Raw genomic sequence first — 27,042 nt, forward strand, 5'->3', positions numbered from 1 at the left:
TCATGCATTACTATCCAACATGTCCCAAAGTTTCATGCATCCAACAAATCCAGCCATCCTACTTAAATAATGTCCATGGCATTCTTACCATTTGACTGAACCTTCCAGTCTCTTCATTTGTCTTCTAATATCTTGAATTCCTTGCTTACTTAAGTAAGCATCCACCGTGTTGGCCACTACTATCATTATTGAGTTTATTATGACTTCAAGCCTAGCGAACTTCTCTTCCAATGGCCTCATTGAATTGTTATCCATGAAACATTGGACAAGGATCCCTCTTAAAGCTCTATCTATTGATCCTCTATCATGTCCAAAATATTTGAGTCTTTATGGTATGGATCCTGAGGAAGAGAAGCATTGGATAATTGGGGGATGTTAGTGTTGGGCACCAAATATGCTTAACTTTTCCTTACATTTCCACCCATCCTTTTATCCTTTTTGCACTGATTAACATGAATTTACGATGATAAACCTATGAGGTACACTCGTTTCTCGATATTTTGGAATATTTAATTAATGAAGTAAAGTCACGAGGGTTTTACCGATGCGAACCACTAAAACTTGTTATGTCCACAGATTTCGAGGAACAGGTGTTGGTCTCACAGCGTGTAGCAGTAGTTCTGCGATTCACAGTAGTTGTTCAGTAATGTCAAAACAGCATAACCAACTCACAGCTGTCTTAATCCGTTTTGGATCATTTTTGTTCTCGCTCTCTCAGTGCTAGTGCTATTCTGAATTGTAGTATATTTTTTGGCACTTAGTTGCCAGGTTTTGGGGACGATGTTATTACCCTTGTATTGTATAAAAGAGGTTTCATTCCTATGCGAAGGGTTAGCCGCGTAGAGATATGTATTATAATATCTCTTCTACAGATTAATAAAGTATAAGTACCTTTGTTGTTCTATCTTTCATTGTGAGTTAACGCAACCCTGATTAGAGAGCTGGGCCCACTCTTCTGATCAGGTGTTGCATGTTTTCCTTTTATGTATGTTGTTTATTTGTTGTATTTATTTTCTTATTGTTGTTACAGATTTCCATAGATTGTTGTGAATGTCTTTGTAAGTCTGCAATTTAATTCCTATCACTGTTACAGCGATGCTTTAATTTCTTAGTCACGAACCCTTGGTCGATGTAAGATTGTAACCTTGCTCCTGCATATACCTTGCACATTACCTTGAAAAGTGTACACACCCGGATTGATGAATTAATGTAGGGAAGGGGGGTTGAATAGTTTTCTCACACTCAGAAACCAACATTTTGGTGTCGTTGCTGGGGAAGGCTAACAAGGTACAAGACATGACCTGTATCGACCAAAGGGTCAATCTCTCATCTTAGGAAGGGAAGTGCTACCCTGCTCTAAGACCTAAGCATAGTATTTTGATTTTTTGTTGTTTTTATTGTTTTTGGGCCAAGAGGTTTGTTTCAATTAGTTGTTTTGGATTTTCTTGAATTATCAGAACCCAATCTCTCGTCCTAGGGAGGGAATGGTCCTTTGACACCCTACTCCAAGTCCTGAGCTTTAGACTTTCTTGTATGCTTGTTATTTTCTTTTTGGTTTCTTTTGCTGGTGAGGGAAGGGTCCTTTAACACCCAACTCCAGGCCCTGAACCCTAGGATTCTTTTTCTTTAGTTGTTTCCCTTTTCGTTGTTAAAAAGATTTGATCTCTCGTCTTGGGGAGGGAATGGTCTTTTGACACCCTGCTCCAGGTCGTGAGAATTGTGACCTAATATCGACATTTTGACTACATCAATTTGCATGAAAAAAGATTCGAATAAAAGGGTCAGGGAAAGAGCCCCAAATAAGGGAGGAAAAGATTTGGGAAGGAATACTTATATCCAACAAATCATCACAAAAGCTAAATCAGAGGCATCTTCTTGTTGTGTTGTGAGGCCAGGTGAGTGGACAAGATCGGAGGGACAATCTGTAGATTAGCCAGTGCTGTCCATATCACCCCCTGTTGATCCAATACAACAAACCCTTCCAGCAGCTGAAGACACATGCAGCAGTATGCCTGATGAAGGGGTACCATTGCTGGTAACAGAAGGAGAAGAAGTTGTAAGCAGAACATCCGATGGACCAGCCCATTCCAGTAAGGAAGAAGAAGATGGAGAGAAGGGGTCTAAAGGTTCAAGCCACTGTGAAAGAGAGTAAGAAGCTGTAAGGGTACTTCTATCACCAAGGATAGGGAGTGTCATTAAAGCAACTCAAACCCCTGTGATAAGAGCCCTTCCATCATTTCTTACAGAACCTCGTGAAATCCCCAGTAATTATTGGAGGATATTCAAAGCACTTACAACCTCCACTATTGACTTACCAATTAGGGGTCTTGGGACTGGCGCACCAACAAAGGCCATTCCTTTAACATCTTTACCTAGCTTTCATGGGCTTACCTCAGAAGATCCTGACACATTCGTGTTTGAATTTGATATTGTATGTCAGGGATATGATTATATAACGGATGCTCAGAAATTGAAAATTTTCCTTGCTACACTAAAGGGGACAACCCTACGATGCTTTATGGGTCTTGGAGGAAAGACTATTTCCACATGGGATGACATGAAAACCATTTTTCTAGAGAAGTATCAGGACTACTGTAAATCACGGGATATTAACGAAGAACTTTTCAAGTTTATACAAAAATAGGATGAAAATATGGAAGATTATGTGGAACGTTTTAAATACACATTGCAGAGATCGGGTCACTCTGATTTGGATAAGGATATTTTTGAAAATTATCCTTTTTTGAGCCTTTCGAGAGGACTCTTTGGAGTTGTTAAACATAGTAGGAAAGTGAGATATATCAAAAGAGAACTTCGATACCATCTGTGAGTTGTGCATCCAGTGCTCAAGGGGAGTTGCAAGGAATAAACAAGGGGTTCAGTCAATGTAAGTATCTGGTGGAGGTGTCACAAAAGTAGCAATTTGAAATCTACTAGATAACTTGCGGACTGACATCCTGAGCACCTTATCTGCAAAAATAGACACGCTGCAAGTAAAACAAAAACAACTAGAATTGGAAAGAACTATGGCTATATTTTTCCCAAAGTGCAGGAAGAAGCATCCACAGAGGGAATGCCCATTGAACTCTGTAGAGGAATGTGCAATCTGTGAGCTGAATCATGCAACAAGTTCATGCCCCTCCTTGCCAGGATTGAAAGTGGCTTTTCAAGGGACAAGCAAAGAAATGGAGTAGTTGTACTTTATGGGACCTAAAAATCCATGGAAAACTCGGCCACCAATGGGAAATCAAGGTATGTCTTTGGACCCATCTCAATATTTCTATAATTTTAATATGGGTCCTTAGTCCATGCCTTATTCACCTATGTGGCCCCAATACCAACTTCCACCCCGGCAGCAATGGGCTTCTCAACCTAGTTCGAGTTCTTCTTGGGCTTTGAATTGGCATGGACCTTCTCCTCCTACGTAGTTTCCCCAGTCAATGCCACAACAACAACTCCAGTTTCCCTCTAATATGCCTCCTAGTAATTAGCCTGTTCATCCTCAACTTTTGATCCAACCCAATCCAAATCCTAACAATAAAGGGGCTCAACAAGCTGACTCACTCGACCTACCTTCTTATAGCATCTCCATTGCTGAACTTTATGAGATGGATTTGAGATCGGGTAGGTAGTAGATGCTCAACCCTCACCTATTATCATTGAACAGGTTGATAGTGGGGCAAAGGAACCAGAAGCAGTTGAAGAGGAATCGAACCGAGTTAGTAAAAATCAGAGACCTCCTTAGTCGTAGATTAGTCAAAAACACCAAGCTGAACCACCCTATCCAGAACGATTGGCTTTGAGTAAGCAGATCCCTCAAGCTAAGTTTGACTTGTTAGGTGAGTTACAAAATTTGTTTGTTAAGATCCCCCTGTTACAAGCTATGAGGGACGTACCTATATATGCAAAAAATCTCATAGAATATTGTGCTAAGAAGCCTAAAAACAAATCGAGGGACCCACTCACCATTCATGTAACAGGAAAGCTATCAGATTTTATGATGAGAAAGGTCATGCTTGTGAAATATGGGGATCCTGGGAACCCAATTTTAACCGTGCAAATTAATGGAGTAGAAATTTCAAATGTACTGGTACATTTGGGCACTACCATAAATGTCATTACTGCAGAGGCTATGCATGAATTGGGTCTTCGAAACCTAAAACATACACCTACCATGTTAGAGCTAGTAGATAAATCTACAGTTAAGCTGATAGGGAAGTTAGAAGATATCACAATCTCAGTTGATTCATGGCACTATCTTATGGATTTCTTGGTACTGAAAACACAGTCCCCAGCTGGTGGCCATCCCCTGATTCTGGGAAGTTCGTGGCTGGCAACCAAAGACACTTACATTGGGTGTCGTTCTGGTCATATGGTTATCTCAAATCGGTAGGTCACTAAAAATCTGGTGTTATACCCTCCTACAAAACCCAACCCATCAACGAAACTAGTTTGATGGAAGAAACCTTTACCAAAAGAAGAATATGAATCTGAAAATGAGGAATTAAGACCAGTCCTTACTATTGGACGGGCCCTTCAGTTGAAAACAGAAACAAAATATGACACAATTACTATGTTTATTAGTGATCCCTGTTCCATTTCAAATTCAAATTAGTGAATCCTAAAGTCTGCCTTGAGCTGTGAAATGCAAGAAAATATGGGAACAACAGATGGGTTTGATGAGATACCTACAACTGTGTCCCGTGATAGTGTTTATATGGAAATAGAGCTAGGAAAGACCCTTAATATTAATCCATATCTGTCAAAATCCCAGATAAAACAACTTCTGTATGTTCTTCAAAAACACAAGGAATCCTTCGCCTGGGACTATATAGACATGAAAGGGATTCCTGCCAATCTACGTACCCATCATATATACATCAAAGAGGATTGTCATCCTGTGAGATAGCCCCAAAGAAGGATGAACCCTACTTTGAAAAACATTGTCAAAGAAGAACTTCAAAAGTTGTTGGATGTTGGATTTATCTACCGCATTTCGAGCAACCAATGTGTTTCCCCATTGGTGATTGTCCCCCAAAAAATTGGTAAATGGTGGATATGCGTGGATTACAGAGAACTAAATAAGGCAATACAGAAAGACCATTTTCCATTACCATTCATTAACCAAGTTTTGGATACCTTGGCTGGGAATAAGTTCTTCTCCTTCCTAAACAGATTTAGTAGGTACAACCAGATCTAGATAGCTCCTGAAGATTAGGATAAAACCACTTTTACATGCCCGTGGGGAACTTTCACATACTGGGTCCTCCCATTTGATCTCTGTAATGTGCCCGTGACATTCCAAAGGGAAATTTTGGGGATTTTCTTTGATCTGGTAGATGACAATGTTGAGATTTATATGGATGATTTCACTCCATATGGGGATTCATTCGAAGAGGGATTGGAAAATCTGGAAAAAATTCTTGAAAGATGCAAACGGGCGCATGTCTCTTTCAGTATAGTAAAATGGCACATGATGATGGAGGAAGGAATAGTCTTGGGACATTTACTTTCTGTTGTTGGAATTCGAATGGATCCAGCTAAGATAAAGGTAATATTGCACTTCACAATACCTAAAACACCCACACAAGTATGTAGCTTTATTGGTTGTGCTGGTTATTACAAGCGATTTACAGAAAAATTTGCTAAAATAGCACATCCACTTTATCAATTGCTGACAAAAGATGCATATTTTGTGTGGATAGATGACTGTGATGCAGCGCTTGTGAAGATCAAGGAACTTGTCTGTAGCGCTCTCATCCTTCGAGGGTTGGACTAGACATTACCATTCCATATTCATGTGGATGCCTCACAGACAACAGTCGGGGCAGTTTTAGGACAGCAAGTAGATAAGGTATCATATGTAGTTTACTATGTGAGTAAGAACTTGGCTCCTTCTGAGTTAAATTACACCGTGACTGAAGAAGAATTCCTTGCTGTCATCTACGCCATCAACAAGTTTTGGCATTATATTACCGGGTATCCCACCTTTGTACATAATGATCATGCAACAATCAAGTATTTGATGAATAAACCCATTACTCCTGGTCGTATTACAAGATGGCTTTTGTTACTTCAGGAATTTGACATTACCGTAGTAGATAAACTGGGAAAGGACAATGTGGTTGTTGATTTTCTATCTAGGCTAGAAAATAATGTTGAAGGTACACCCATTGAAGATAGTTTTCCATATGAGAATCTCTTTGCAATTTCTGCTAACACTCCGTGGTATGGAAATATTGTTAACTATCTTGCTACAGGGAAAGTACCTCGTCATCTGTCATACAGGGATCAGTGTAAAATTATTCACCATAGTACCCGATATTCATGGATGGCAGGGTACCTCTTTCATATAGGGGTCGATCAACAGATTCAACATTGTGTATCAGAGGATGACATCTATGAGATACTGAAGGTTGCCCATGATGGCCCTTGTGGAGGACATTTTGCAGATAAAAGAATAGGCCACAAGGTGATACAAATGGGATACTATAGGTCTTCTATCTTTCGTGATGCCTAAGATTATGTCCAAAGATGTGACTATTGTCAACAGATGGGACAACCTAGGAAATCGGATGAGATGCCACTACAGCCCTAGATAGTCCTGGATTCTTTTGAGAAGTGGGAAATTGACTTCATTGGACCTTTCAACCCACCTTCTCATCAAAAGGTTTACATTCTAGTTTGTACCGATTATGTGACTAAGTGGGTGGAAGCTAGAGCTATTGCGAAAGCAATAGAACAGGTGGTTGCAAATTTTCTTTTTTAAAGACATTTTTTTCCCTATATGGTACTTCAAGCGAGATTGTTTCAGATGTGGGAGCACAGTTCACATCCCACATGATAGGAAGGCTTATGCAGGAATACGAGATTAAAAATAGAGTAACAACTGCTTACCATCCCCAGGCAAATGGACAAGTAGAAAGTACAAACAAGTTATTGGAAAATATCTTAACAAAAACTGTAGCAAGTCATCGTCGGGATTAGTTTCAGAAACTTCGAGAAGCTTTTTGGGCGTATAGGAAAGCATGGTGGAATACAACCATGTTTTCACCATTTGAGTTATTCTATGGGAAATCCCCCTTGTTTCCAGTAGAATTTGAGATCAGCATGCTGAGAACAGCTTTGGAAGTGGGATTAGACTTATCAGAGGCCTAGAAACATCAGTTGGAACAACTCAATGAGCTAGATGAGATCCATTCAGTGGCTGTCCAGAAAACTACTACTATTCAATAACAAAGAATGAAGTGGCATGATAAATTTATTAAGAACACGGTGTTTCATACAGGAGATTGGGCATTGCTCTATGATTCCCGATTCAAGGATTTTAAAGGGAAGGTTCACACTCGTTGGATGGGACCCTATGAAGTGGATGTTGTGTTTGACAATGGAACAGTCAAATTGGTTACAATAGATGGAACTCAAATTTCTTTCCTAGTGAATGGAAGTCATCCGAAATTATACCACCATACAACTTCTAAGGATGTCTTCATAAAACATCTCTCTGATAAATCTGGTTTGATGGTTGTTGGTGTAGAGAATGCTCTCTTTGCCTTATATCTATATATATATATATATATATATATATATATATATATATATATATATATATATATATATATATATATATATATATATATATGTTACTACTTACTCATTTGTCTTTTGTAGGGATACGAATCAAAATATGACAAGGAGAAGCTGAAAGAAAATTTTCCAAGTAATACTTGATGCTATTACTCCACCACTACTATTACTCCTGAAAATTTTTCTAAGTTTCGGATGTTGTAACTCCACCGGTGCTGTTACTCCATCGGTGTTGTTACTTCGCTGTTGTTGTTACTCAGTTAGTGTTGTTACTCCACCGTGCTACTACTCTGCTGCTGCTGTTACTCCGCCGCTGCTATTACCCCGTGAGTGTTGTTACTCCATTGTTGTTGTTACTCTGTCGGTGTTGTTACTCCATCGTTGTTGTTACTCTTTCGATGTTGTTACTCCGTCGTTGTTGTTACTTTGCTTGTTGCTACTTCATCGGTGTTGTCACTCCACCGTTGTTGTTACCTCGTCGTTGTTGTTACTCTGCCAGTGTTGTTACTCCACTGGTTAATTTGTTGTTACTCCACTGCGAGGTAGGTCGCCAAGTATGCCTTTGTTGACTCTTACAGATTTCATTAAAATATTCCATTGAAGAGACAAGTACATGTCACAGATGGCCACATTTAAGTTGGGGGGGTCTTGTCATAAATAAACGATGGCGTACTTAAGTTGTATTAATGATACATCATTACCAAATCCGATGCAAATGGTAATAAAAAAAATATTGTGATTTCGTAATAATGACCACAATGCAACATAATTTTAATTTGTACGCCAATACCTTATCGGTATTTTTCCAATGCATTGCATTCAATTGTTGTAATTATTCCATGGTACTGCCATAACTTGTCATCATTAGCTGCGTTTCCCTAGACCTACTGGTCACTCTCACTGCCCTTTTAACCCGTGGCCACCATGCTACTACCATCACTGTTGTTAGTGTGGATTACTGTTACTCTCCCCCTACCAGCCAATTGTGTCCACTGTGGTGTTACCGTTTCTACAATTATGGGTGGGTTGGCTATGCGCCATGAGCCAAAAGATACAATAGTGGTTCAAAAAAACCAGGAGGTATGGCAAATATTTGTAAATGCAGGTTGGGATGTTTATCTCGATAGGTTGCAGGGATTCAATGAAGAAGTTTGAATAGAGTTTGCACTCAATTTAGGCAAAGAGAGCTCTCGGGTTAGAGGGATAGAAGTTCCTGTCACGGAGGAAGCTATCACGAAGGTCAGTGGACTACCCCAGCAAGGAAAAATTTGCTTTTCATGAAGAACCTCCCTCCCGGATTTCCCCAAAGCATTTTTGCAAGCTGGTGAGAGTGTCGTCCAAAAAGGCCAAGTGTATGACAAAAATTCATTACCGCAACCATGGGGTGATGTAGCAAGTTTTCTAATGAGATATATAACTTGTGAAGGGAGGTACACCACAATATTTAAATATCACTTCAGATTGTTTGCTCACCTCTGGTTTCAACAGTCAGAGTATTTTTTGCTAAACATGCCTTTCTTCCTGTTACAAAGCCTCTAGCTGATGGCGCAATCTTCTTGTCGCTCACGGGAAGTTGCAGCAGTTATTACCAACCATGGATTGGTTCGCCTACTATTTTTGCATGCGATAGGCCAATTCCAAATTCCATGGGAAATATTATGGAAATCAATAGAGGAAGAGATAGCAGCTGTTATAGCCACTAGGGGAGAGGAGCTGGAAGCAATGGAAGAAGAATAGGTAGCAGAAGATGAATACATGGACCAAGAAGAACTGGAGGAAATGGAAATGGAGACCAAGGAAGTGGAGAAAAACAGGGAGCCAGAAGTGGAAAGAATAGTCGAGGTTGTTACACAAGAACCAGCCTCGACTGCAGAAGCAATGGGTGAAGAAGTGTTGCAGCAAGAAAGGGATCATATAGAAGAAATTGTCAATATTATGGCTGAGGCTGCTCCACAAGAACCAGCTTCGACCATGGGGTTGATGGAGGAAGATAGACCAAGAGACGAAAGGGTTACAACAGAAGAATTCGTTAGCACCATAGTCGAGGCCACTCCACAAGAACCAGCCTCGACTATGGAGCCAATGGAGGAAGATGGACCAGGGAAAGAGAGGCCCGAGGCTGAAGAAACCGTGGGACCGATAGAAGGAGAAACTATGGACATAATGGATGGGGTTGACATAGTGGTACAGGGGTCTACTTTCATTAATGTCATGCTAGAGGGAACTGTGCCAACACCATCTACTGAAGAAATGTTGGATATGGGCGGTGGTGTCACACAAGAATGACCACCAACCCTTCCGGCTCCAAGCATTGAGGAGGAATTAAATCCTAAGGTTGACAATGTCCCACAAGAACCAATGTCAACTGCGAGACAGGAGACCACATGGGAGGAAGTCTCAGCTCAGTGTAGATTTGTTGAAGATAAAAGAAAAGAGCTCAAGGTCACGACCGAGACTAGAATATACCACGCATAATTTCTTTTTCAATTTTCTTTTTGTTCATCCATTTCGAGAGGAGCGAGGGTGTCTCACTCTTCCTAACGAATAGAGGAGGATATTGTTGTTCCTCCTATTCTAAGTTTTGATGGGTCAATTAAAGGTCCGGTTGTTGTCAATTTGTTAGCTGCGGACTCCCAGCAAGAACATTTTGAAGGACAGATGGAGGAAGAACACACCGCAGAGCCACAAGAACAACAATTGGGTGATGTAGGCATTGTTTGGGCAATAGGTGCCTCAGAACCCAAAAGAGAAGAAGAAGCGGGCATTTCTGAAACAAGAGATATTCTGATTGAAATTCCAATGAACATTCCTCCAGTTGATTTACCACCTATCGAAACGAGTCCGTGATCGGTCGAGGTAATCGTCAAGAAGTATGCAATTTCTCCTGAGGAAGAGGGACCAAACAGGATGGTCCTGACAAATGAACCTGTGGATGCTCCCTCGAGTAATCCACCACCTAATGAACCAGTGGTAAGATTGGTCAAGGTGGTTGTCAAGCAATAAATAATCAAGAAGGAGGGACCAAGAGAGGAGAACATGACAGTAGGCCCAATAAATATTCCCCCGAGTGATCCACCTTCCTTTGGACCGGCTGCAGGGCCAGATCAGGAGGTTGTGAAGTAGGAGTGGATAGAGTTGTGTGAGCAACAGAGGCCACCCATTAAAAAGAAATACCAACTGCAATTCAAGGATACGATGCAGCTAAAAACAGAGGTTCGGAGGTTGAGAAGGCAATTGCACCAACTAAAGAAATAGGTAAGGAATTATAGACGGTGAAATAAGAAGCCTAAAGCCATGATGACCAAAGTAGAAATACAGGTGGACAATGTGGTGACAACTTATGTTTCCATTCAAACAAACCCTATCGAGTAATTGTTCAAGGGCCATGAGTTCTCCTTGACACCTGAAATTCAAACTTGGAAATCCACAGTGGCCCAATATCAGAATGAAGTGAAGAGAGCCCAAGAACAGGAATCCAAGGCTATATTCGAATATGTGGAGTGCATGGACATATTGTGATTGAGGCATGCAAGGCATCAACTCAAGGTGGAACAGTTGGAGGCACAAGTGACAGAATTGAAGGCTAACAAAGAACAAATGTTCAGCCTGGCATAAGAGGTAATGCCATGTCACCCTCCTACTTCTAGCTATGCTCTATTCTTGCATGAGAAATTTATTTTCTTCTGTTTGGAGAGCATTAAGAAGGGAATCAATCATGAGATCGAGGACGGGGTATAGTTCCTTCGGATATTGAGGACCCATGATTTAGCAACTCAACACTTGATGTGTGAGTTTCATCTGCATGGATATATCCTGCGTGCTGATAAAGAATTTCATCCAGTTCCATATGTGGGGAACATTCATTTAAGGGCTTTCACCTCCTACACTCTCAATCAGATAAGATGGCAAAGGGCTTCCAATACATTTGAGTCAAATAAAATCACGAAGCCTCTCATGATGAGAGGAGAGCATGAGCAGTCAGTAACTATGTACAATAAGCAAAAAACCATTTTAGATATTGAGGGGAACAGAGAATGTATGTTGAGGACACAACAGTGGTGTGTTGATCTTTGTGTCAAGCAAATATTCACGTTTCAATATGAGGCCCTCGACAGTTGCCAGAAAAGGTGGATGATGTCACCTACATCCATCTAGAATAGGGAACCGCTTGGGGCACCAAATTTTGCACGGGCACTAAGTAGGGTGCAAAGATACGCAACATGCATCTAAACATGAGGGGTCTAGTGGATGGGAATCCGGTTCAGGTTCCCTGTCATTTGGTTACTAGTAGAGCACTATACCCAAACAGATAATGTACGAGACGATTGGTGGAAGGAAGTTCTTCTTTCAGAGGGGTAAAAGGTTCTAGGAACAGTTATGGCAGAGGAATATGATCTCGCTCAGTTCCACGAGGACCACAACCAATTAAACCCAGACCTTTGGAGGCAGCAAGCTGCATGAGGGCATGTAGAAGGCTAGTTGGGGGGATATGTTGGACACCAAATCTACTTAACTTTTCCTTACATCTTCACCCATAATTTATCCTTTTTGCACTCATTAACATGCATTTACTATGATAAACCTATGAGGTACACTCCTTTCTCTATCTTTTGGAATATTTAATTAATGAAGTAGAGTCATGAGGGTTTTACCGATGCGAACCACTAAAACTTGTTATGTTCGCAGATTTCAAGGAACAGTTGTTGATCTCACAGCGCGTAGTAGTAGTTCCGCGATTCACAGTAATTGTTCAGCAATGTCGAAATAACATAACCAACTCGCAACTATCTTAATCGATTTTGGATCATTTCTGTTCTCTCTCTCGACATTAGTGTTGTTTTGAACTATTGTATATTTTTGGGCACTTAGTTGCCAGGCTTTGGGGAAGATGTTATTACCCCTATATTGTATAAAGGAGGTTTCATTCATGTGCGAAGTGTTAGCCGCGCAGAGATATGTATTGTAATATCTCTTCTACATATTAATAAAGTATAAGTACCTTAGTTGTTCTATCTTTCATTGTGAGTTAATGCAACCCTGATCAGAGAGCTGGGCCCGCTATTCTGATTAGGTGCCACATGTTTTCCTTTTATGTGTGTTGTTTATTTTTTGTATTTATTTTCTTATTTCTATTACACATTTCCATAGATTGTTGTGAATGTCTTTGTAAGTCTGCAATTTAATTCCTATCACTGTTACAGTGATGCTTTAATTTCTTAGTCACGAACCCTTGGTCGATGTAAGATTGTAGCCTTTCTCCTACATATACCTTGTGAGTTCCCTTGAAAAGTGTATGCACCTGGATTGATGAATTAATGTAGGGAAAGGGGCTCGAATAGTTTGTTCACACTCGGACACCAATAGTTAGTTTTACCAAGCATTCGAATATTAAATAAGTAGTTAGCTATTAATATTAAATAAATAGGATGACATCTCAAATTTAATCATTCCATTTTAAATATTCCTATAAACGAAGGCTCTTGGTATGAAAAAATAGCTTATACTCGATTTAATATAATATTTTTTGTTTCGTTCGCGTTATTTATATATAATATTTGATTTTGCATTCTCCTTATTTATATATAACTTTTTATTAGAGAAACATTGTTGTAAGAAATTTTAGTGCTTTATAGTCTACTAGCTTCTGCAATCACCATGAGGAATTTTCTCCTTTATTCTATATTCTTTTTGAGCCTAATAGGTATTTTTCCCTCTCTATATAGTAGGCTTGTGTAGCCACCACATGAATATGCTTGTCTCTCTAGCTTTATCATAAGATTTCATAGCCTAGAATCGATCCACTCCCTCTCTACATAATAGGCTTCCATAGCCTAACATAGATCCACTCCCTTACTATAATAACATTTTAGAGGGGATCCTATCCCATTATATTAGAATTACACAACTTAGAAAAATAAGAGGGACCATCTCCTTTAAGATGGTCTCATCCAATAGACACATACAACAATGCCTTTTTAACTAAAAAATTGTTTTTTATCACATAAACTTAACTTGATCGTAGATTTCAAGAATATGAAAAATATGAAAATGGGAGCTAGGTCAATATTTTTACATATTTGTCATTCGTAAGATTCTAAAACATTCTCAAAATATCCAATCGAGATAACAATGGCCATTTTTAGGTACTCATACATGACTCTCTTCGTATTTTTCTAATGCATATTTGTTCCTTATATAGTTTCCATGGTTACATTGCTCCATTTGGCCCATTTTGCTTTACCTTTAAAAATTATACTCATTTACCATAGAAATGACCCTTCTTCTCAGCTCTCCTCTATTTCTACCCTCTTTGAGGACCAACTTCATGAAATTTTCCCCTTTCACCCACACCCAAAGATTCAAAAGTTCCTAACACAATTATCAGTAGTCTATGAGATCTTAGATAATATCCCCTTTTTATATCTATTGGGTCTTGATGAGATTATTGGCTTCCCTCAATAATGCTGCATGGATTCCCTAATTTGGTCTCCTAATCAAGACCCAATACCCTTAGTGGATTTTCACATGCTTCTCTTGGTTTTTCTGGGGTCAACTATTTTAAGGCTATTAAATATGTAAGCCTTCTAACTATATCACAAAATGAGAATCATTCAATGTATAAGGTTGTTAAATTAGTTAGGTTGGATCCAAAGTCACGGCTCACTACATCCAAGTATATCCTTTCCCACCATCAACCTCCTCGTAATCCAACCAATGGTTCCCCTTGGTTAAACACTTCAATCTCATCCTCTCTATACTTTATCTTTGTTCTTTAGGTTGGATATTTTCATGTCATTAATGAAACACATTTACCCTCTTCAAAGTCCAGTGAATACTATTAGACACCTATTTCTTCCAAAGAATTACCTATTAGACACCTATTTATTAGACACCCATTTCATCCCGTTGTGATTTCCAATCTGTGTCTAAGTGCGAATTGAGAAGGACAAAAGGAATGAAGGGACCTATTGGATAGATTGAACCTTTGATCTCGACTACAATTCTGATGGCGGGGGCTTCAAGATGATGGAAGGAATTGCAAATGACCCAATATATTTCCCACACTCTCTCCATGTATTGATTTATGAAGTGGAAAATGAACTCATTGAATATGGGAGCTCATGGAAGATGTGCAGAGCATAGAGGCGGCATGGAGGATAGGTATTTCACCATTTTAAAGTCCTATGGAACACCTGCAGAGCCCTTAATTAATAAATACAATTTTGGCAATCAATTCATACACTATTATTACAAGATCCATGAAACATAATAGTTAAATGTAAGTGTACCATTTGAGGGAATGATTTTGGATGATACAAGGGATGGAATATTATAGAGTAGTGCATAAGTAGTAGTAAGAGATGTCCAGAGAGAAGCCTTTGGAGTGTGGTGGCGTTGATCAATGTCTAGTGCATGTTAAGAATCAAGGTCTATTGGGTAAGGTACACCAAAGGCTGGTTGTTAAGAATCACGGTCTAATGGGCAAGTTCCCTCCTGATTTGACTCTATATCTTGCCTTAAGATGGTTTGGGGAGCCTTGGTTTGATGTTTCCAACCTCTTGTGACATACCCAAATCATTTCCAGGGGAAATTGTCAGGTTTACAGCCCTAATACTCACTATTATTATGGATTTTTGTTGTGGTATCCTTACAAGCTTACTTTTACATTGTGTGTACTTGAACCTTCAGCTTGTTATACACTCTGAGATTGAGGTCTTGGCTTCCAGTCTTAGGATTTGATATCATTACGGTGTTCTTTTAGGTAGAAAAATGGTTCGTTGCTCCTCTAATGAAGGATCCTCTGTTAGTGGAAGTCATGGGCGCAATAGAAATGCAGGGCAACATCGTGGAGGTAGCCAACCACGACCTCATCAAGTTAGGGGCAGGGGCCGCAAATCCACTTCAAGACTCAACTCATTCATTCTAGATAAGCACTCTGATGTAGGTTCGCAAGTTAATATCAGGTTGGGAATCAGAATTAAATCAACATGCAACAGGTGTAGAGATAGATATGGAAGAATGGCATGACATGGTGCTGGACCCAGGTCACTCCAGAAGAAATATTTCCCAATATAAGAAAAATGTCTACCTTTACTAGGTAATGAAGAATATTGTGGCCAAATCTATGACGAACACTCCAACTGGCTCTTCTAAGATTGATCATGGACTACAATAAATTCATAAGGAATTTCATCTTATTTAGTTCCAAATCCAACAACATAATGCCCACCTTAGTTGCATTGAGAAACATATCCCCTCTCTTCTTTAGACAGAATTACCTGGTTCAAGTGCGAAGGACCCCACTCTAGTGGACTCATCTGATGACTAATAGTTTTCTTAGTTTAGTTTTGGTTTTAAATTTTTTTATATTTAGATGAAGAATTTGCAAACAATGTTATCTTGTTTCAGTTATTTAGATTTTAGAGGGCTTAATGGTACCCAAACATATATATATATTTGCTAGACAATCTTAAACATTTCCTGTGTTGGGATGTATTACAATGCAGTTAGGTGGCCAATAGATCTGGTTTCCCTCTCAGCCGATTGAAGCCACCTAGCCTTTTGAATTCTGGTTGTAATCTGCCTTTTTGAAGAAAATGAATGAAAAGGTCTTGCCAAAATTTATATATATATATATATATATATATGGCTTAATCATTTTAAACAATATACATCCAAATATATTTTAAAGAAAAAAACATGCTAATTGATAGTACATGAGAATTTAACTAGACACTATTTTTATTTTTTGCTCGGTAGATTAGTACAGAGTGGGTATGATTGATGTCTATTTTCCTTAGGATTTTGGACTGTGTTTAATACTCTCCTAGCTATAGCGATAAAACTCTCAAAAACTCTGCAAATTGGTCAAGTCTTGTGAGGATAAATTTACAGAAGTAACACTACTATAGAGGTTGCATAAGAAATAAGTTAATTAACGGTCTACCCAATTCATTTTATAGAGAGAATACATAACAAATTTAATGGACGATGTGAATGATATAAGAAATACGTTAGATAATGATCCACACCCTGCATTACTTCATCAACAATCAACAAATTTAGGAAAAACATATTTATGCATTTCAAAAAGACCAAGTAAATTTTGGAATGAAGAAAATTCCTCGATAATGCGTTGATGATGTATAGAGAATACATTAAATAATGATTTTCACCCTGCATTTATTCATCAAAAATCAACAAATCTAAGAAAAAAGAAATTTGTACATTTAAAAATGACGAAGTAAATTTGGGAATGAAGAAAATTCCTCAATATTGCCAAAGAATTTCAAGTCTCATTTAATGAGTTTCTTAGATTCATGCAATCATACCCCAGTGTTATCATCTATCCTCTATAATGGGGGATGAATGATTGACTGGGTAAACTACAATTAAAACAAATCAAACCACTTTTGATTGAATATATATATATATATATATATATATATATATATATATATATATATATATATATATATATAATGCTATTTATTTATCCTAATTGTATAACGTTATTTATTTACATTATTTTCGCCCTTTGGTGTGCCTTATAAATAATGTGACTTTTCCCTACTCGAAGGAGCCCTCCCCTCACAATTAAAATTGAAAGAAACTAAGTATGAGAAGAAAAATGAGCACCTCTAAGGTAAAACATGGTCCACCATAAACACAACACGCTTTATTCTATTAAGCCAAACAAACATACATATATATATATATATAGATACATATTCGTTGGGAGGTTTGAATAAATCGCTAAGAAATAGTATTTGAATCCTAAATAAGAAACATAGTTTTAACACACTACAAAAAAAACTTAATAATGAATTAATCTAGAAATCACTAGATTTTTCCATTAGCTATAAGTCTCCCCCTTAATGGAGAAATTCATCCAAATTCATACTTTTCCTCTCTTTTAGTGTGAGATGATGGCATGCCATAAACCTTGTGATATGGTTTGTCCTTATTGCCATATAGTTTTCCTTGATTACGAGTAGTAAATAAAACTCTAAAGAGTGCAAGCTTGATTGAAGCTTCTTTCCTCACATTATTTCTAGTGCCAAGTATCTGAGAATTGGTTTCTTTCCACCTAGGAAGAGATTTATCTACTTCTGTGTGCTTACCTCATCAAGGACCATTTTGTTCAAGGCCCATTTTCTTCATTGATAAGGATGTTTAATATGATCTACTTTGTCTTCCATAGGTTACTTTGGAGGTTTTAGATCATGATTTCCGTAGATAAAAACTGTTAGCTCCCTTGAGCACACCGCGGTTTCCTTTATGTTTTTGTTGTGTTCCCAGTCCTATATTGTCTTAGTTATGATTTGGATTTTCACCACTAGGTTCCTTACACCTTTCATTGTGATCAACTGGTAGCTCTTCAATTGTAGGATCTGGTGGAGGATATTGCAACTCATGCTCATCAATAAAATTATTCTATTTACCAAAGAATTCTTCCAACTAAAAATTATTACGATAATAAAAAATTATTCCAAATAAACACACGAAAAAATGATCATCGAAAGGGTCATTGTCAAAAAAGTCTAAAAAGACAAACATATCACCTTTGCACCACTTTTCTTAACAACAATTGCACCTCTCTTTTATTATGTAGAAACTATGAACCTTTCACACATGAGTTCCTTCACACATAGACTATTTCCACACCAAATTAACACCATAGGGAAACTTGTACGTTTCCCCCTTCTATGCATATGTCACTCGAATTTTCACTAATGGAAATCTTGAACAACAGATCAATTCACTAAAGAGCTCAAGTGGCCCCTCCTTGAAAATATTGGTTTTTCGATTGATGGTGATTAGATACTTTATTGTCTCAAAGCAAACACACCAAGGGGTAGTTTCAAATAGATCTTGTATTCCCTATTGTACTCCAATTAGACTGGTTCCCTTATATGTGGCCATGAATCCTTTTACATTCATACCACTCTTTCGGTAAATCAAGTCTCTGATAAGGAAAATTCGAAGCTAAATAAAAAATGCCAGAAACCCTAAACCTTCACAACTAGGAGACAAAAGGCTACTCCAAGCCAAACACAACACTTTCTCTAGCATAGTGCAGCGCAGTGTCAGGATCACTCCTCTTGCACAATTTTATCGAGATGCCCTGGTACTTAACAGTGATGGAAATACGTTGAAGAGTTGTGGTTTCTTGGACACTACGTTCCAATGAAGAAGAAAGGGCTCGACCCAGTTGTTTCACACAAAAAAAAACTCTTTCATCCACGCGTTGAAAACATTCCACTCCTAGTGATATGGCGTATCTTGACTCAAACGGGTCAGGCTTTGTGTCTCCACGCACTACTCACTTTTGCGAGAGGTTGCAATTGACAAAAATTGAAGAGAACGGAATGTGGAGCAGAGGACATGCTCTTCTTAGTATTACAAATCACTTAAATAAGATTACATTGGAAACATCGGTAATAAATGACTGGAGTTAAACTCGATTAACTCAAACTGAACTGGGGCACTTGGAGGGATGGTTGTCACAGCTAACAAGTGGTTGGAATTAGATTCTCCAGCACTCCCCCTTAATTACGACCACATAAAAAATTCAATTAAGATACTTACTGGTCTATGTCTCAGCGAGGTTTACAATTTAAAAATTGACTTCAACTTTTTTTCTTCTCTTTCTCCAGATCTTACAACCTCTAAATTGTCTCAGCATTTTCTTTTTGTTGTATCCTTCAAACTTCAGTTTCTTCATTTGTTGGTGCAGGTCTTCCATTTTTCGTGGTTGTCTAAGCATATCCTGAACTTCTTCAAAAAAAGAGTTGTATGTGGGTTGTTGTCACATATTATCTTCTTTAGTGTGCTTTTCATCTTCAATCTGTTGCAACATTAGACCATAATATAATTTCATCTCTTCAGGTCTCCAATGCCTGAAAATTTCATTAATTTTTTCATCATCCCTACTATCTTCAACATTCATTCCTACAGCTTCTATGAAGACTTCATCTAGACATGGTGTTGCAAGCCATGCTTTAAGAAAATTTAACGGTTCTTCAAAATCATTCTATGTACCTGCACACTAAAAATCAATGGTAATTTTAAAAACATCTGCAGAACCACATTGGTTTTGTTCTTTCTGCTTTGTAATGAGAGATTTTTCTTGTTGTACTTCCATTTGTTGCACTTCCAACTATGCTTCTGCATTTGTCTCTGTTTTCTCTTTCTGGGCTTCTTTCTTTGCCTCTTCCTTTGTTTCTGTACTAACCTGTACTACTGCGAACAGGTCGTTTTCTTCTGTCTCACAAAATAACATCATTTCAATCTGATTCTTTTGTTGCATCACATGCAACTATTCATCATTAGCCAAATTCTCTTCACCAAATTTTGCATCAGCAATATTAATTGCTTGATTCACCTTAGCTTAGACTGCTCCAATGGCAATTTCATTGTCTTCAGCAAGCTCTGTTGTTGGATTCATCAAACTTTCATCAGCAAGCTTTGTTGTTGGATTCACCAAAACTTCATCAACAAGCTCTGTTGATGGAATCATCAAATTTTCCCCCACCTATGGCTATGCACAGTGGGGTTCTTGAGCGTCTACGTGCTACTTCTCTCTTACTTTTGCGACTTCTTCACAGACATCATCCACCTATGACTGTGGACAGTGGGTTTCAACAATCCATTCATCTCGATGTAGATCTATTGCTATAGATCCACCTTCATCTTCAATTTCAATACTCCCCATTGGACCAAAACACCTCTCAAGGGTATCTGAGGCCTACTTGGCTATATTGGCTTCTAAAATCAAAGGAAGAATGTTGACAGATTCTTTTATGCATTTCAATGCAAAGGCATCCTTTTTCCTTTTCACTTCGAGATCTAAAAAGATCTTGAACATCTCTTGTAGTCGTTTTGATTTTCTTAGACTCTTGGCTTTTCCCATTTGATCGCTAACAAAATGCGACTCAAAAAAGAAATCAAACTTGAAATATAGCGACTATGCCTCTTCACTAAACCTTCTTTTAAAAAAATCACAAATATTATAAGAACAAAAAAAAATCAAATAAAACCCTTCCTTTGAAAAAAAAACTTTTCAAATATAAACCATAATTCCCTTTTACATCCCTTTGGTTCACTGCATCCATTTTTTTTAATTCCCTTCGGAAAAAAACCTCTTTTAGACCATACATTGTTCTTTTTAAAAAACATTGCCTTGCACCTCCTTTACATAAAAATATAATCCCTTTTCCAAATCTCATGGAGCTTATTTAATAAATTACATGTGCCCTTTATAAATAAAATTGTCAGGCGAGGGTAACTCCAGACTTGGCAGAAGAAAACGGATTGATAGATTTCATTAGGTAACTATTGTTTATATACAGGAATGTGATTGATCAGTTCATCTACTTGATGACTGTTCACATTCCGAGTACACCCAACCGCTGAGGATTAGGTGTCAACAATTCACCCCCTTAATCTGAAGGGATGTTGGTGAGTCCAAGCATCGTTCTGAATCTTTCAAGCTTTTCTCTTCCAAGTGCTTTGGTGAAGATGTCTGCAATTTGCTCATTTGTGGAACAATGACAGAGATGGATTGTTTTTGCCTCAACATGATGTCGGATCAGATGATATTTAGTATTGATGTGCTTAGTACTATCATGGAACTTTGGGTTCTTGGCCAACTTTATTGCAAAGGTGTTGGCAATCATGAGTGGAGTTGATTGTACTTGTTTTACCTGCAAATCTTCAAGTATTTTCCTGAGCCACACAATTTCTTTCGTTGCTTCAGCTGCTACCATGTATTCTACTTCTGTTGTGGAATCTGCTGGAGCTGATTATTTGCGTGATCTCCAAGAGACAACTCCTGATCCAAGACTCATAGCATATCCTGAAGTATATACTCCAGTTTCTTTGTCTCCATCGAAGTCTGAATCAGAGTATCCAATCAAGCTGAAGTCATCCACCTGTGTATACTTGAATCCAAGGTCTTGAGTTCCCTTAAAGTACCTTAGAACTCTTTTTGCAGCAGACCAATGTCCCTCACAAGGCTTTTGCATAAACCTGGAGAGGATTCCAACAGCAAATGAAATGTCTGGTCTGGTAGTAGTGAGGTAGATGAGACTTCCTATAAGCTGTCTATACTTTGTTGCATCCTCAAATTCCTTTCCTTCAATAGATGTGAGCTTTAAGTTTTGTTCCATTGGAGTAGAAAGAGGATTGCACTCTGTCATGCCAAATCTGTTTAACAAATCTCTAATGTATTTCTTTTGAGAAAGAAATATGGATTTTGGATGTTGGGTTACTTCAATGCCAAGATAATAATGAACATAGCCAAAATCAGTCATTTCAAAACTTTTTCCTAATTCTTTCTTTATGGATGCAATATAGCTTTCATTGTTCCCTATCATTAAAAGATCATCTACATATACCACAAGATATACAACTGTTTTGCCAACTTTCTTGACAAATAAAGTTGCATCATCAAGATCAAAATGATTGAAGTTGAGTTTCAGAAGATGCTCTGTTAGTTTTTCATACCAGGCTCGTGGTGCTTGTTTGAGGCCATACAAGGACTTCACAAGTTTGCATACTTTATGTTCATGTCCTTTCACAGCAAATCCTTCAGGATGGGACATAAAAACATTCTCTTTTAGATCTCCATTCAAGAATGCAGTTTTTACATCCATTTGATGGACTTTCCAACCGTTCTGAGCAGCTAGTGCAAAGAGTGTCCGGATGGTGGCCCATTTTGCTGTGGGTGCAAAAGTTTCCTCATAATCGAACCCTTCCTTCTGTGCAAAACCTTTTGCCACAAGCCTATCTTTGTGCTTGTCAAGTGAGCCATCATCTTTGTATTTGTTCTTGTAGACCCACTTGCAGCCAATTGGTTTGGTTCCAAATGGAGGATCAACCAGCTTCCAAGTGCCATTATTTATGAGGGAATCATACTACTTTGCATCGCTTCTTTCCATTCATCATGAGAAGCAGCTTCTTTGAAGGAAGTTGGTTCAAAATCTGTAGACAAGTTCAATTCACAATCATAAGTAACATCCATATCAACAGGTGAATTAGAGTCATCTACATCACCTCCATCTTGTCGGTTTGTATTTCTGGTTCCTGTTTTTCCAATTTCATCAGGATGAACACTTTCAAGTGTCTTTGTCAGCCACTTTGGGGGACCTTTCTGAGATGGTCCAGGCTGCTCTGTTGATTGAGTTGGGACTGAATCAAGATTGAGTCTCCCAATTCTATCAATTACATCACTTAAAGCATCATCCGTTGTTGGAGTTTCATGCAGGGGAGATTGTTCTTCAAAAGAAGATTCCACATGTTGTTCTAGTATAGGAATCCCCCCTTCAAGATGTGGAATTTGATTATCAAATTCTTGAAATGATTTTGTTTTTGCAAATCTATCCAAGTGATCAAGTTGCCGCTCAACAACATTATCAGATTTGGATGATTCGAGAAAAATGACATCTCTAAACAAAACAAACTTTTTATTTACTTCATCATAGAGACGATATGCTTTAGATGTGTTTGAATACCCCAGGAAGATACACTTACGACTTCTAGCACCAAGTTTGTTTCTATGTACCTTTGGTATTAAAGCATAACAGGTGGAACCAAAGATCCTGAGATGTTTTACTGAAGGAACATGTCCATACCACAATTCATAAGGAGTCTTGTTTCTTATAGCACTGGATGGACATCTATTCTTTATATATGCAGCACATAGAATAGCATCAGCCCAAAACATTATCTTTACATTTTTTAATAAAAGCATGGATCGTACCATATTCAAGATTGTTCTATTCATTCTTTCTGCTACACCATTCTGTTGGGGATTATAAGGTACAGTTGTTTGATGTTTGATCCCATGTTGGCGAAGATAGTGTTCAAATTCATTTGATGTATATTCTTTTCCATTATCAGTGCGTATAGACCCAATATGAGATTGTGCATCATTTTTAATCCATTTATGGAAATTCTTGAATGTTTGAAAAGCATCAGATTTGTTCTTCAATAAATAAACCCAACACATTCTGGTGTAATCATCAATAAATGTCATGATATATTTATTTCCATTTGCAGAAGGAACAGGCATTGGACCACATAAATCTGAATGAATGAGTTCAAGCTTCCTATGTGCTCTTGAATGTGAATCATGAAAAGACTGTTTGTTATGCTTTCCTAGAATGCAAGCATCACATTGCTTATGTTTTCTAGGAATTGTAGGCAAACCAGCAACACCATTTTTCTTCAATAAGCGGAGACTGTCATAGTTTAAATGTCCAAATCTAGCATGCCATAATAAACTTGATGGAAGTGTACCTTCTTCATGATGAGAAATATATGAGAAATGTTGTGCATGAACAGAGGCTCCTTCCAGTTTGAGAAGCCTTTCTTCTTCTATTCCCCTCAAGACCAGTGAGTGGTCAGAAGCTTTTCTTACCTCAAGCTTGCCATCAAACACATGAATGGAGTGACCTTGCTGGCGGATGTGGACCAAGGACAACAAGTTTCTCTTAAGCTGTGGGAGATATAGAACATGATCCAGAAGAAAGTCTGGGAGACCAGGCAGTTTAAGCTTGATTGTGCCAAGCCCTGATGGCTTGATTTTTGACTGATCTGCAAAGTATACTGCTCCATCAACATTGTCAGTGAAATCTTCAAACAAATCTTTCCTATGAGTCATATGACAGTTTTCTCCTGAATCAAGCAACCAATCATTTTTCGAAGAAGCAAGTGAAGCATTAAACAAATCTTCATTTACTCCAATGTTACATTGTGCCTCAATATAGTGAGCGGATTCAGGTGCTTTACCTTTGTCTGTATCATCAGTTTTACCTTTCTGCTGGTTTCTTTTCTGCTCAATTTTGTCCCATGGTAGCTTGCATGTAGAAGCATCATGTGATCCATTTCGTTTGCAGTGAATGCAATGCAGATCTGCTTTTTCTGCTTGAGAGTGTCTGCCCCCCTGCCTCTGAAGTATCTTCCTCTTCCTCTTCATCCACCTGTTCCTCTTGTAGAATCATGAGCAAGATGCTTTTCTTTATGAGCAAGGCAGACAGTCTCTTCAGAAGATTCAGGGACTGTCTTCTTTCCAAAGGCTTTCTCTCTTTCAACAAACTTTTTCACAAGAGAGTCAAAGGTTATATCTTTAAGATTTCCATTTGCTTGTAAAGACTCAAGATAATTGGAGTAAGTAGGATAGAGTGCCTTGAGAAAAGCAATAAGAGGGATATCCAGCTCAACCTTAGTGGATTTGATATCATGCATTATGGATTTTACTTCAGATGCAAGAGCAAGAGGATCATTATTTTTTAGTTCAAGAGTGAAGAGTTTAATCATGAGCTGAACAACTTCAAGTATAGAATGTGAGTCATAAAGTTCTTTCAGCTTTTGTAAAGCTTCAAAGGCAGTTGAATATGATAAAATATGGCGACTTACTTCTTCATTTACAGATGTTGCGATTAATGCATAGGCTTTGTTGTTCTTGTTTTCCCAAATGACGAGCTCTTTGTCTGATGTAGGCTGTACTGGGCCATTGTCGCCTTATCCGACACACACTCCCTTCCACAACTCATTATAGATGAGGGTGTGTTTTACCATCCGGGACCATTCAGGATAGTTTTCCTTGCCAATGAGAACTATTCCTACCATATAAATGATTGAATGCATTTTGTAAAAAAAATTACTTCTGCTGATAAAAAAAAACTTCCTTACGTTACAGCCTTCAAATCCCTCTAATGTTTGCTAGAATCATCAACATTGAAATGATAACTTTTCAATGCAGCATTATCATTCAAAAGAAAACTGTGCGCAATATCAAACACTTTGATTGATATCTATAAGCACTTTGAAGAACAGTGCAATACTCTGAATGATAAATAAACGCTTTGAAAACTGCACAATACTTTGACTGCTTTGAAAGACTGCTTACATAAACTTCATAATACTTTGACTCACAGCATTACCATTCAGACATTCACACTCTCACAGCATCAACGTATCTTGTCTGTCATATCTTGGGGTCTGTGTCGCTTTGTCTCTTCACTCGTTTCTCCTAAAAAGACGGCTATTGCCATGATACCATGTCAGTTACCATACCATATCCTTGCGGTCGTGGGTTCGGCCCCCTTCCCAGTACAAATCCTCGAAACCTCCAACAATTTCAGGCAGAGATACAGGCCAAATCGTGACTATTTTGGCCGTCAATTAAACCCATTGCATGGTATGCACTGCCATAAGATCGAACGGGGTAATAAAGAGGTTGCATCGGGAAGTTTTAAATGGTCTGTCAGGGATAAATCTTCATTGACCGGTTTCATAACTTTCGGATACGAAGACCTCCTGGTATCAATCCATAAATCATATGTACATATTCTTCTGATAGCAGGCCCAGCTTTCTGGGTGTTGGGATCGATTTACAATGCGTTTGAATTAGACAAGAGGTACGAGGTTAATATAGTGATAACAATGGCTAATGGTTCTATCCCTCTCTCAACACTATCTTTTCGAGTCCCCTCAAACAGCAGTCGCTTTCCCTTCAACCGCCACAACGGATCTTTGGCATTGAAAGGTCAGTGGACAGAGCGCTGGTAGAGGCAGATTATTAAGAACAGAAGGGAATAAAGCAAAGGCATTAACCAAGGGATGCAATTACACTAACATCAGTAGGCAGATGCGTTATGGCAGAATATGGGACAGAGGAGTTACAAGGCACGCCAAAAAAAGGAACCTGGGGCCTGTGCTCTGATACCATGTCAAGCCAGGGTAACTCCAGACTTGGCAAAAGAAAACTGATTGATAGATTTCATTAGGTAACTATTGTTTATATACAGGAATGTCACTGATCAGTTCATCTACTTGATGATTGTTCACATTCCGAGTACACCCAACCGCTGAGGATTAGGTGTCAACGAAAATGAATCTCATTTCACTTTCAAATTCATAGAAGATATTTAAAAAATTGAAATAAACTCATTCAAAATACTACCGTGTTACTCCTTTGACTTTTTATTTGCTTTCCTGATTGGAATGCTCCTTCTGTATGAAGACTCGACTTCAAAATTCGAAAACCTCAAGTAGATCACATTTGGAAACAACCTCGACGGCTCGTTTTGTTGTAGATCTGTGACACACCGATGAATACCATTGAGTTTTTAGGTGAGCTATAATGCAGCTTCAGGTGCCACTATCCCACGTGCTAAAGCCATTATCGAGAGTGAAGGCCTACGTTAGAGAACTAATGCACCGTTCACGAACACGATGGAGCCTTAATCAGAAAACGGTGTAAGGAAAGCTCGATTAATGCGCTTTCTCCTCTGTCTGCTCAGTGTTAATGGTGTTACTAACACACTGGTTTAACGTATGGAAATTGTTAATCTCGAAAAAAAAAATTTCTTCAATCTGTTTCGCCTTTGCCTTGTTGTAGCTGGCTTCTTGGTTTTCTTGCTGCTTCTTCCCATTCTTCAAACT

This window comes from Pinus tabuliformis, chromosome 7 (assembly GCF_031772625.1).
Source record: "Pinus tabuliformis cultivar Carrire ecotype Pingquan chromosome 7, CPIR1, whole genome shotgun sequence".
NCBI classification, from domain to species: Eukaryota; Viridiplantae; Streptophyta; class Pinopsida; order Pinales; family Pinaceae; genus Pinus; species Pinus tabuliformis.